We start from the raw sequence: 14358 nt of genomic DNA on the forward strand, positions 1-14358 counted from the left end.
AGAACTTATTCCTCTACAACATATTTAAATTTTAGAATTTTTGGAGATGATATGGTTACTGAAATGAGTTCATGTTTAGAAGCAAGAATTCTGTTCCAATAAACAGTTTTTAGTCTGACTTTAAGCTCCCAAACGAGGTATTTACAGAAATAATTAGACTTTTAATCCTCATGAAAATTGTTTATCAAGGTGTTCTCTATGACATATTTAAATTCCAGAATTTTTGGAGCTCATTCACTAATTATTTTTAGCTGATTTCAAAACCGGCGCGAAACTGCCAGTTTTACCTTTTTACAAAGATTCACTATTTCCTAAGTGAAAACGTGGGAATCTCGAGTTGGTATCTTCTGGAGTTAGAGTCTAAACATTTTGAGCTTTCAAATAAGTTATGATAGACCTTGATTGGATGTCAAATGACGGGGCAAGCAAGGCCAAGCAAGCTTGGAATTGGCAAGCATTGCTAGAAAGATTCGATTGTTGTGTTGTTGTCTGTGTGACATTGAAAAAGATAGATTATTGTTGGTGATCTATGCACTATATGAGTTGATTATGCGTGTGGACTTGCTGGGTTGTTGAATGCCGTCGGTCAGTGAATCGACGATGCCCCAAGGAGCCATAGGGAATGCGGGATGCCATGGTCAGTGGACTACGATGCCTAGGATGCGAATGCCCTAGATGCCCCGGGAGTTTAATTGGGATGCCGTAGTCAGTGGATCATGAAGCCTGCGCGGGCTGTTGAGAATTCCGGTGTACACTGCGGCAGATCGGAGTGCGCACCAAACCCCGCCAGACAGGAGTTTTCCTCCTTGCGTGTCCGGCGAGCGCACTGGGCATGTGACTTGGAGTGAGATAATGATACCCGAGCAAGAGTGAAATTGTGTGTATGTTTGAATCGTGCTGTTGATTGTGATTGCTGAGTTAAAGTATCATATTTGAGATGATTACTAGGATGGGCACAACAAAATATGATTCTTGTGATTAGTTAGTCCAACTAGAAGACTGTTATACCCACGCCTGTTGATATGCATTCTATTCTTGTTTGGTATAGGTTGATAGATATTTTACTTGTTGAGCCTATTGCACTGTTATTATGACAAACTTTTACCGATCTGTAGTCATGCCGATACTTCCCCCATCGACCTCCATTAGTTATGGAGCACTTGTTGATTTCGAGAGTCATGTGTTTGAGTTTGTGGACCCTGACCTTCTAGGGATGGTTTTTGTCAGATGTATTTCCATTCTGAGTGTGGACATTAGGTCCCCAGTGGGACCCATACTGTTGGGGTTCGTAGCTGTATATGTTTGTACTGGAGGGCGGCTAGTGGGACCTCTTCCACACCTGGGGGAGGATGGGGCAAATGACGATGCTAGTAGTAGGATCGAGTGAGGCTAGTGATGAGGAGTTGGGGGATGGACCATTTTTGGGAAGACACGACTGGCACTTTTTGAGACAGAGTCGTGTGCTTAAGAGATAAAATTTTGAAGCTTATTGTGGTAGGTGAGTAGATGTGGATAGTTCGGGTTGGAGCAGTCCCTGTATATAGTCTCCCTGAATGTAAACTCACCGTTGTATCACCCTGTGTTTGTAAATAAGAAGAAACTTGAAGTTTAATTTTTGTGCAGTCAATTATAGTAGTAGACTTTCCTTATTTATAATTCATGTTATAAATGCTGTCCTTAAGGAGAAGCGTCTTTCGCATGCGAATTCTTATGTACTCGTAAAGTTAGAGTGACTCTTAGGAAGGGGCGTGCCTGGGACACCACACTGAAAGCCAAAGGCAGGTCCTAGGCAGCCTTGGGCTTTCAGCTTTCTCGGCATGCAACAATGCCGATTAAGTAGAAAAGATTTCTTCCAAAACTACCCTTACCTTTTTTTTTTTTTTCTGGTTTTGGCCTCGTCTTTCATTGTTCATCGTCTTCTTCGCTTACCTCTGCCGGCGTGGTTGTGAGGGGACAACAACGGGCCGGAGAGGGATTGGCGTGGTCGTGTGACCCAGCGGCCATCGCCTGGGGTCGCACGAACGCTGCGACGGGCCATGCTCCCCAGGCGAGGGCCGCCTAAGGTCGCGCGATCTAGACAACCTTTGCCGGGAACTCACACGACATCAAAGAGGCGACACGTGATTTCGACTGAGGTCGTGCTACCTAGACGACCCTCAAGAGCCGCTGGTGACCCAGGCAAGGCGGCCCTCGTCGGTGATCGTCGGGGCTACCTGAGGTCGTCCGGCTCAAACAACGACCGCGCGACGTCAGATCTGGGTCACCGGCGACCCTCGCTTGGGTTTCGCGACTCTCGTCGGGGGTCACTCGACCCTAGGTGGCCCTCGTCGGTGGTCGCCGAGGGTTGCCTGAGGTCGTTCGGCCTCAGATGACGGCTGCGCGAAACCCAGGCGAGGCGGCCCTCATCGGAGGTCGCCGGGGCTGCCTGAGGTCATTTAGCCTCAGATGACGACCGTACGATGTCAGATATGGGTCGCCGATGGCCCTCGCCTGGGTTTCGCAACCCTCGTCGGGGGTTGCTCAACTCTAGGCAGCCTTCGTCGGTGGTCGCCGGGGGCTGCCTGAGGTCGTTTGGCCTCAGACGACGGTCGCGCGGCGCCAGATCTGGGTCGCCGGTGGCCGCCTACCCTTCGCCGGCTCCGGTGAAGGGTTTCAACTTTTCTTTAATAAAAAATAAAAAAGTGTCTTACAAGTATAATTTTTCCAAATGCTATTTTACCCAAAGTTGCTTTTACGATAAACTTTTAAGTTACAACTTACCAAATACAATTTACATTTTGAAAAACTCCTTCAACTTAAAGTCCTTTACATTTTGCTAAAGACTTTCCACCAAAGTGTTTCTAAATGCAGCCTTCGTGTCTTTTGGGAAAGAAGTGAGTTAGGGCTTCTAACAAGCGAGAGACTCAGCCATCAGCGTGGACGACATCGCCACCATACGAGCTGCTCCATCCAACAAACTCCCGACGGAATCACGGCAAACGCAGGCGACCGAACCTTCCGAAGCTCCAGGTTCATACGCGCCGTCTATGTTTATCTTATAAGTTCCATCCAACGGTGGATTCCAAGTCCATGAAAAATCGTCGACTTTGTTCCCAGATCTGCTCGATTTGGGGTTCCATCTGTTAAAGCTCTTCAACCCAGCCATAACAGAGTCGATGAGGCTGATTGTGTCGGGTTTTCTGTTCTTGAAGATTGCTTGGTTGCGCGCCTTCCATATATTCCATAGTGTTGCAGCAACCAGCTCTAGATTAGGTGAGTTGCTCGACTTTCCTTTCAAATTCGCAACCCAATCTTCAATTCGAGTAAGACCCTAACTTGATATATGAACATTCAGCACAAGGTTCGACCAAATTTCCTTCGTCCAAGGACACAATAAAAACAGGTGCTCCATAGTTTCCACGCCTCGATTGCATAAAGAGCATGTGGGATCAGGTATAACTTTTCTTCAAAATAAATTCTCTTTAGTTGGGAGAGCATTCTAGCATAAATTCCACATGAAAATTCTAACCTTGGGTGGAGAGTGCAATTTCCATATATCTGTCCAGAGGGTGAGAGGAGATTGAAAAGAAGTTGAGGCATGATTTTCGTTCTGTTTATTTGCTTTCTCTCGAATGTAGTTGTATCCACTTTTAACTGTGTACTTGCCTGCTTGAGTTCCAGTCCATACGAGCCGGTCTTTCTCTGTTTGGGGTTTGATCGGGATAGCAAGGATTTCTCTTACTAATTGATCCTCAAAATTTTCAGTTAAAATTGTTTCATCCCATGCCTTCCTCACTAATAATGAGTTCAGAGACAAAACGTGGTTCATCTCTATTAGCAGGACCTCCTATGATTCTCCTCTTCAGCCATTTATCCTCCCTGATTCTTATCTGTGAACCATCCCCTACTGCCCACATCACTTGAGGTGAGATGGAGTCTCTTCCTAGGATCAGACTTTGCCAACCCCAGGAGGTTGGACATTGAAGTATAAGACTTGCAATTGAATGAGGGGGATTGATATGCTTATATAGCTGCTGTCCAGTTCTATTGCAGCCCGCATGTGAAGAATTAGGAAATGAAATTTCTCATCAAACAAGGTAGTGAAAGGGCTTGAGTGTACATCATGGTTTCAAATATGGAATGTGAATTTTGTGTGGGATTCCTATATTGAATTGCCATGTCTTGAGAGTCAATTGCTTTTTCTATCTACCATTACATAAGGTTATAGGTTGTGCATATGGTTGTGAATTGATGGAATGGTAATGTTTTTTTTTTTTTTGGTAAGGAATGGAATGGTAATGTTGTTCATGATAGAATATTTAAATATTAGAATCATGCATTCATCTAATAGTTAGGCTTTTAAAACAGTTGGTAGTGGTCCCATAAAATCTCATATGGTATCAAAGCAAGATGTCCTAAGTTTAAACCTTTCCAGGTTCCAATTTGCCTCCCCAATGAAATATTCCATGCTAAGTATTAGGCAAAAAAATCAGACTAAGCGAGATGGGGAATGATTTCAATATATGTCTTAAACTTTTAGAGTAATTAATGGTGGTTCCACAAAATCTCACAATTCACACATGATTATTTTTAAATGACAATATTGGAAATGGGTAGAATGATACCAGAATGAGCTGGAATGAGCAAAATGGCTTTATGAACTTATATATATGCGGATGCATTCGATCATACCATGCATACTGTTAACGGACCTTGTCCATGGACCTATTCCACTCCTTGAGCGATGCCCCCATTAAGGAAGACCAAATGGGGACTTTAGTTCATCTCTGTAAGCGTACTCGAGGCATGGCTAGGCGTATTATTGTTTGACCTATATGGTGATGCCTTTTGTTAGAGACGAGTCACTGGCGGAGAAAGTTGACTTTACCAAACACACATGTGTATGTGTGTTTGTTCATACATACATATAGGGAGAAGAACACTAGAAGTGCAAAAAGTTGTGTACAACGCTTACTTTAGTGCCAAAAGTTTTTTTCGGATCATTTAAGTGCCACTTTTTTTAAAAAACGATCACTTAAATGCCAACTCCGATCTAAGTCACCGGAAATCAGAAGTGGTTATATTTTATTAATTTCTTAGTCCTACGTGGCTCGCCGGCATGCTTAGTCAGCATATAACCCTAAACAATATCGTCTAAAAGTTATAAATAGTGATCGTTTGACTGCCGAACTTGCTTCTAAATGATCACTTTAGTGCTAGTCGTTGTTAAAAGTGATCATTTCAGTGCCAAGAACGCTACTGGAAATGTCACGTGGACTGGATTTTTTAAATAATATGCCATAAAAGCAACGTATTATTTTTTACCGGAATTTCTCGCAATTGGCACTTAAATGATCGTTTTTTCTCCGATTTGATACTTAAGTGATCCTGGGAAAATTTTTACCACAAAAGTGAGTGTCATATATAACTTTTTACACTTCTAGTGTTCTTCCACCCATACATATATATAATTTTTGGCCCGAAACACACGTGTGTGTATTGAGTAGGCTACCATCATCTTGTCATCTATGTTTACTAGTGTACATTAACCGAAATGAATCACTAACATGCTAATGTTAAAAGAAGGTAATGTCTTGATTTCCTACCAACTTGGAAGTTACATTTATTGAGCTAGCGGTTGCTGATCCCTTTATTGATATTTTTCAGGTTTGGCTGATCTAGGAGTCGATTCGTCCTTTTGTGGAGGCCTAATTTTGTAGACGGGACTTATATTGGTGGATGGTTACCTCATGGAGTAGCACCTGACCCATCTAGCTTGTGTTGCCCTCGTATATATATGTCTTTTGATGGATGTTTAAGAAGGTAATGTCTTGATTTCCTACCAACTTGGAAGTTGCATTTATTGAGCTAGCGGTTGCTGATCCCTTTACTGATATTTTTCAGGTTTGGCAGATCTAGGAGTCGAGTCGTCATTTTGTGGAGGCCTAATCTTGTAGACGGGACTTATATTGGTGGATGGGTGGATAATGTTTACCTTATGGAGTAGCACCTGACCTATCTAGCCTGTGTCGCCCTCGTATATTTGTCTTTTTATGGATGTTTTGATTGCCAGGCCTATGTTTGTGTTAGAAATTAAACCAAATTTGTTAGTACTTGTTTCCTTTTTTTTTAGTCTGTTCGTATTTCCATATTTTGATAGATATTGTGAGATATTGTTTCTAGTTATATTTTAGGAAAGTTTTCTAAGTCAAGTAGGTTTCCTAATTAGAATAAGTTTCCTAGAAAGAGGTTTCCTATTTCGAATCAAACTATGGTATATATATAGTTTGTTTCTATTGTAATTGAAACATGCAATAGAAAGACGCGAATTGCGATTGTTTCACCTTCAAAAAATCATTTCATCAAATCAATATTGTTGCCGCGCCTCTGACGTTCAACAGTTTGCCCATGATTGTTACAATGTGATTGAGATACAATATGATTTTTAAGGTAAAATGAGAGAACTGAAAATGAGAAACTTATTTGAGGATACAAGTGCAAAGGGCGAGGGATACAGGGGCTCTCTCTCTAACACACGATTGTCAATTGCTAAATGTAAGTTTTGCCCCTATGAGTGAGAGCAAACGCCATTTCATGTGAATGCCTATGTGTTGTACAGTGATTGAATAGTGATTTGACCGTGCCTTGTCAGCCATGATGTTTGTATAGTATTTGCTCGTGCTGCTACGGTCTGATTGATAAACCTGCTTTGGGTGGTGGCAGGATTCTTGCGTGCTGCTACAGTCTGATTGTTGGCAAGATTCCTCCCGCGTTGCTACCGTATGATAACGTGCTTTTGATGGTGGTAATGTCCTACTGATTTGATTATGATTTTATTTCTTGCTGATTTGATTCTGATTTATTCTTTGTTATCCGAGAGATTAATTCCATAAATCGTCTCCATTGATATTTTCACTATAATGTGATTGGCTAGAGTTGCTTTTGGAACCTTTCAGTTTTGCTCACAGTTGCTCCATGATTGTAATGTATTCATCTCATGACCGCATAGTTGCAAGTCGTGCTGTTACGAATGATTTTGCTGGAGTAATGAAGCATTTGTTTCTAATAGTGCGATTTGGAGAGGCCTACTTTGGCTATTATGTTGGTTTAGACAAGCCAAGACAGTTTCAGATGCATTTTTTATAAAATTTAAATTATTCCACCACTTGATTTTGAACCGCCTGATCAAATTTGGAATGTTATTGTGACAAGGAGGGACATAAAAGTCGAATTCCCAAGCTAATATCCATGAGATTCTGAAATTGATTAAAAAATGAACAAGATTTGGAAAGCGGGATTCTTGTTCTGTTGGTGAAAATTTTGAATCAAAAGCTTGAAACTCTTTTTGATTTCTGGTGGTAAAATTTCCTGCATGTGATCAAAATGGTCCCACCACTAGTTAAACCAGTTAGGTCCATGGTTAATTTTGTTTATTGGTTTGAAATAGAAGAGCTAGGAATGGTGATGTTACGGCTTTGTCGATGAAACGTGGACCACCACTCTTTTTGTAATCCCAGTATGTAGATGTGGGGAGATATGTGAGTTTGGTGGTTGTTCTTGCCGGAAATATTTTGATAGTATTAGGTGACGGACTCCATTTGGATGATGGAATGATTTGGCATATGACTGCAGTTAAGTGAGTGATGGGGGTTGGATCATCTTGCGAAGCAAAATGTTTGAACGCCACCGATTTAGTTTCAATCAAAATTTGCTCATAATAGGCAAAAGGTTTTTGTAAATAGGGTTTTCTAAACCAATTTTTAAGGAAGATATTCTGGGAAAAAATGATTGGGTTTTCATGGAAAAACCCATATTCAACTGTTAAGATATTTTGTTAAAAATTTTCCTTAAAATATTTTAATTTTGGAGGGGCTGCCTGTGTGTGGCCTTATAATCACCCCGTTGAAAATTCTTTTTAGGCGGTTGTCAGAAATGGCAAGTGGGATTGGACTAGAGCTTAACTCCATTTAAGTGGGGATTCGTTTACCCTGTGGTAGTTTGAGCAGTAAATTTCAAGTGAGTTGATGACTCATGCTTAGGTGGGACTGTTGATTAGCTCTGGTTGGTAGGCTAAGAAGTGAGCAAGCATATTTGTTAAAATGATTTTTTTTATCAGAAAGTGAAATACTTCATTAAACTAGTAAAAAATGATAGAACCTGAGAGAGGGGCTCAGTGCATAAAAGATCTCAAAGGGCCGGGGGAAGGAATAAAACCTAATTCAGAAATAAATAGTTTTTCTGTAGATTCTAGTGATCCAATTTGCAATGAAATTAGCTTCTTTAAAGTAACGGGCTACTTGAATGTTTGAAAAGGCAAGTAACAAATCCCTGCACGTCATGATAAGGACGAGAGCATCCCACGTGAATTAATCTGGACTCCTTAAAGCGTTGACCAGGTCTAAGCTGTCAGTCTGTACAAAGTACTTCTTCATGTCTAAGAGAGAGAAACTGATTTAGGGCTTCAAAAAGAGCTTGAGCCTCTGCCATGGACACCGAAGACAGCCACTGTTCGTGCAGCTCCATCCAGCAATTTCCCGGTGGAATATCGATATACACACGCCACATAACCTTCCATCTCCCCAGGTTCGTATGGACCATCAATATTTATCTTGAAAGATCCAACTTTCGGTGGAATCCAAGCTCTTGATGAGTTCGCAACTCCATCTCCAGATTTGCTCGAATCGGGGTTCCACCTTCTAAAACTCTGCAATCCTGCTAAGGCTGTGGGTGGAGTTTTTTCCCCCCAAAAATGGTGTGGTTGCGCGACTTCCAGATTTGCCATAGAACCGCGGCTATCGTCTCCAAATCTGGTAAGAGGTTCGAATCCCTTTCGATATCTCCAAACCAGGTCTCAATCCGAGTTAGTCCCTGAATCAAAATCTGTATTCTCAGCCTTGGGTGTTCCCAAACATCCTTCGTCCAAGGGCATAACAGAAACAGATGCTCAACAGTTTCCACCCTTTGATTGCACAGAGAGCATATTGGGTCGGGTACAATCTTTCTGCGAAATAAGTTATCCTGTGTTGGGAGTGCGTTTTGGCATAGATTCCACATAAATATTCTGACTTTGGGAGGAGTATGTAGATTCCATATATCTGTCCATAGAGTACGAGGGGGTTGGAATGATGTTGACGCATGGCTTCTGTTCTCTTTTGCCCCTTTCACTCGGATGTAGTTGTATCCACTTTTAACAGTGTACTTACCTGCTTGTGTACCCGTCCATATGAGCTGGTCATTCTCAGTTTGAGGCTTAATTGGGATTGCGAGAACTTCACGTACTATTCGCTCATCGAAGTGCTCTCTCAAAGCTACTTCATTCCAGCGATTTTCCTCCCTTAAGATAAATTCAGAGACAAGTTGTGGTTCGTCCCTTTTTGCAGGGCCTACTAGTGCTCCTCTCCTCAACCATTTATCTTCCCTGGTTTTAATTTTTGTACCATTCCCTACCGCCCACATCATTGATGGTGATATAGAATCCCTCCCCAAGAGCAAACTTTGCCAACCCCACGATGGGCGTTGTCCCTTTCCAGCTCGCCAAAAGTCTCTTTGAGGAAAATAGAGCCCTTTGAACAATTGGCTCCAGAGGGAGGTCGGGCTGTTACTTAGTCGCCAAGCCTGTTTTGCTAACATGGCTTTGTTAAGATCAAGTAGGCCTCGGAATCCCAATCCTCCCCTATCCTTTCTTCTCTTCAAAATATCCCATCTCATCCAGTGAATTCCGTTCTTAGCTCCATTTGTTCTCCACTGGAATATGCTATTTTCTGCTCTATTGCTTTGCATACTAACACAGGTATTTTGAAAATGGACATGGCATATTGCGGGAGGGCTTGCACCACTGTTTTAATCATGATTTCTTTCCCTGCTTTTGACATCAATTTCTCCTTCCAACCTTCAAGTTTTGCAGTCACTCATCCCAAAATCCCGGCAAACATTTGTTCCTTTGATACTCCCCAATCTGAAGGAATCCCAAGATATTTCCCCGTTTTATCAATAATAGGTACTCTTAGCTCCCTCGCCATATTCTCTTTTAAGCTCTGAGGACAGTCCCTACTGAAGTAAATCCCAGATTTGTTCAAATTTACTACTTGTCCAGAAGCTACACAATATTGGTTCAAAATTGCTGCCAAGTTTTGACATTCCAGAATCTTCCCGTCTAGAAAGAAAATAGAGTCATCCGCAAAGAGTAAGTGAGAAAGGGTGGGACACCACCTCTTGAGTTTAATCCCTTTAATACTGCCATTATCAACCGCTGTCTTCATGAGTGAGGATAATACATTAGCCACCAGAATATATAAGTAGGGGGATAATGGATCCCCCTGCCTAATCCCTCGTGTTGGCTGGAAGTATTGAAGTGGCTCTCTATTAACTTGACACTAAACGAGACGGTTGTGACGCATTGCATTACCCAACCTACCCACTTTTCATCAAAGGCTATTTTAATTAAGCAGGCCTCCAGGAAATCCCACTCCACTCGATCGTATGCCTTTTTCATATCAAGTTTCAGAACCGCTTGGAATTTCTCCTTTCTCTTGCGAATTCTAATTTGATGTAGTACCTCCTGCACAATGAAAATATTATCTTGAATTTTCCTACCCCCAACAAACGCACTCTGTTCTGGAGCTATCAAATCTGGCAATAGTGGTTTAAGCCTATTCGCCATCACTTTAGAGATGATTTTATAATCAAAATTGCACAAGCTTATGGGACGATACTGGTCTAACCTCTCGGGATTAGGGACTTTTGAATTAAGTGAAATATGAGTCTTGTTTAACTCTTGCTGCATGTATCCAGTACTGAAAAAGTCCTTCAGTGCTTTAAAAACCTCACTTTGGCTTCGTATGTCTTTCAAAAAAGGATTCAACTATGGGAGGAATTGCGATGGACAAGTACCACGAATATGCTACCTTGGATGTGTTTGGGGGACTTCAATGAAGTATTATACCATTGGGAGAAAGCGGGGAAGCGAATGGCTGAGAACTATAGAATGTCAGCTTTTCAAAAATTTCTAGATACATATTCATTGATGGATATAGAGAGTAAAGGATGTGCTTTTACCTCGTCTAACAATAGGGATGGGGATGAACACATTAAAGAATGACTTGACAGGGTAGTATGTATCATTGAATGGAGGTTAATGTCCCCTGAAGCAGAAGGATTTGCTCTTCCAGCCATAGGATCAGATCATAGGCCCATTTTATTATCCTTTAAGCCCAACCCATTGAAACGAAGAAAGCAGTTCAAGTTCGAGGCATTATGGCTGGAGCATGATGAATGCAAAATAGTTATTAAAGAGACTTGGAACTCGCCTAATCAGGTAGGAAGGAATTTAGTTGTGAAATTGCGTGCGGTGTCTATTGCCTTATCCAAGCAGAGTAAAAAGACTTTTGGGAATGGATTGAAAAGAATAGACTCACTAAAGCAGGAACTTCAACAGAGCATAAATTGTACTGAAAGGCATAGTGGAGTGGATAGGATAAGAACTTACAGGGGGAGATTGAGACGTTATGGAAACAGGAATAGATATACTGGGGGATGAGATCAAGAATTAATTAGCTAAAATGGGGTGACAAAAATACAAAATTCTTTCATGCTGCCACTATTAAGCGACGACAGAGAAACATAATTTCAATGTTGCAAATATCATAAGGAATTTGGGCTGAAAAACCAAGCCTACTAAAAGAAACTACGGTGCAATTCTTCCGAGAAATATACTAATCTGCAGGCCCCCGGATGTTTTCTCCGGTCTTGGATCAATGCTCCCGAGTGGTGACAGAAGAAATGAACCATTTGCTGTTGGCTGATGTCACTTTGGAAGAAGTAAAAAGTGCAGTTTTTCAACTTGGTGCCTCTAACGCACTAGGTCCGGATGGCCTCAGCGGGCTATGTTAAAATGAGATTATTAATGCGATCAACATCTTTATCTAGTTCAATATCACATATATCGTTTGATCAAGGACCTATTCGTAAAGAAGAAATAAACATTGAAGATTTCAATAAATCAATTGAAAATTCGGAAATTCTCAAAGTCTAGCGTAATCAGATTTATCAACAATCATAATACAATTTTTTTCTCAAAATCAGATTATGTAGTTCAAACAGAAGAATGAGATGTTCCTTTTTCAAACTCTTATGAAATAATTCAACTTCTCGATCAGGCTTCAATAAGAAAATAAAAATTTAACTACGGTCACATAAAACTTGTCCATGTAGGTGTTAATCCACTTACTAAAGACGGACTAAACACTTCCATCCTTTTAGGATACGTTTGATAATCGGGATAAAATTCAGGATAAGATAAATCTTATCCTATCCCGTGTTTGGTGTTTGTCCAAGATAGGATAAAGTCGGATATAGGAGAAATATAGTCTGAATAAAATTATCCCACGGAGGAGGTGGGATAAAGGTGGATAGGATTTCTAATAACCATAATATAAAAGTTAATTTTCTCGAATAATAAACTCGTTAAATTAATAAAATTAAAATAATATTTGAATATAAATAATATTTGAATTTTAATATACAAAATAAAAAATAACAATAATTTCATTTTTATTTATATATTCAAAATTTCTTTATATCTTGTGATATAAAATTCATATATATAAATCAATACTAATGTATTTAAATTTATCAATACTAGGTATAGTTTACTATTTAATAAAATTTTATTAGGGTATGATGGAAGGGGAAAAAAAGAAATAAAAAAATTAATTAAAAAAGAGAGGGAAAAATGATAAAAAAAAGCAAATAAAAATGAAATAGGTAAGAGTGTTGTGAGATATTTTTTTATCATCTTCGTTTGTACAATTTTTAGTTTCGTTTATATTGATATGACGTTCATAGAAAATAATGGACATGGTAAGATGTAAAAATATCCGGCTTTATTTTTGCGATTCACCAAACAGTAGATAAGATATAATAAATCCCTTGGATTTCATATCCTATCATATCTAGTCCTATCCTGACTTGAAATCTAGACGACCAAATGTAATCTTAGTTTTAAGAGATTTACATCTTTTAAATTATGAAGAATCAATACTTGGTACTATTGAAACAAGTCTTTGTAATGGACCGATTAATTTGGATTGTTACCCAAACTTCTAAGTTTCACTTAAAGATAAAAAATTCTCAGGGCCTTAACTCTCTAAATAAAAACCCATAATTACAAAATAGCTAACAGATCTATTCCTCTAGCACTTATTTCTAGAATCCATTACAAAGCTATGCTCTTTGCCTTTGGCAGCATAATTTTTAAACATGGTCCAAAAGGGGAAACACTTCTCGTTCAAAGAGATATTTCTAGAGCTAATATAGTTTTTCCTAGATCTATCAATTGGAACCAAATTATTCTCCTAGATTAATGGGAATTAGAAGTTGCCGTTCATCAACAAATTGTTTAGAATACAAATCCCGCAAATATCACCCAATATGCAAGAGGTAAAATCACTATCAAGTTTTTTAGAAGATCTTTGACCTAAGATCAGCTTTTGCCTCTTTTAATTCAACCTCTTCAAAAAGGTCAGTTGATCTCCATCTAAAATTCCTCTTATAATTCTTAACACCATCCTAAATTGCCCTATTGCGGCCCAGGTTCGGCAGAGTGATTGTGTGTGCAAAAGTGTAGTGCTAAATCATTAGAGCATGCACAACAATTTATAAACAATCAATTCGAATCTGCAAGAACAAATAACACCTTAATGTCAGGATCATACCTGGAGTCCTTGCTGCCAAACAAAAATTATTTTGAACAGGATAAAAATTTTGGCTTAAGTCCACTTAAAAAAAATGCAAGTCCCCAGCGGAGTCGTCAGTCTGTCGCGACCGACCTTCCGCCCTTTATTGTCAACATGCAAAAAGGGGGGGCTCGCCTGGTACGTGCTAAGTCTAGGTTCGGGACTTAACTCGAGCTCTCCCAAGCCCATACCATATCGCGACTTAGGGTTTAAGTGTTTAACATGCAAGTGGTTTATATCAAGGAGTCGCCACTAATCGATTTGGGGTGGGTCGATTAGAAACCGAAATAAGGTGATAGGAGAATCACCATATTCCTACGAACCAGAGATTAACTGAGTTCGGGGACTTGGTTACACTAGTTGGATAATTAATGCCCTTTCGGTACCTTTTTACCCTGTTCATTTCTGAAAGTATTTGTTAGGCAATTTGGATTGATTTTAGGACCTTTTTCCTAACATGTGAGGTGATCAAACGAGTGCATAATCATAAACGATCAGCAGTCAGGATAAATATACAGCCTAAGGTTCTAGCCCTAACTAAGTCAGATGACATTCAAAATACAACAAATCATCCAATCATATTAAAAACATGCATAACGATACAATGGTAATAAAATTAACATGCAAAATACTACCACGCAACCTC

The 14358-nt window shown here is 40.0% G+C and overlaps 1 long non-coding RNA gene across 1 annotated transcript; it reads left to right on the forward strand.

The window, feature by feature from the left end:
* Positions 1-8402: 8402 nt before the first annotated feature.
* LOC115691506 (uncharacterized) lies at positions 8403-9257 on the forward strand. Its single transcript, XR_004006996.2, has 3 exons — positions 8403-8562; positions 8650-8789; positions 8872-9257. It is a non-coding gene; the product is annotated as an uncharacterized LOC115691506 (long non-coding RNA).
* Positions 9258-14358: the final 5101 nt, after the last annotated feature.

Source organism: Syzygium oleosum, unplaced genomic scaffold (assembly GCF_021117445.2).
Source record: "Syzygium oleosum isolate NSW1041296 unplaced genomic scaffold, Sole_v2.1 Sole_v2.16, whole genome shotgun sequence".
Classification (NCBI taxonomy): domain Eukaryota; kingdom Viridiplantae; phylum Streptophyta; class Magnoliopsida; order Myrtales; family Myrtaceae; genus Syzygium; species Syzygium oleosum.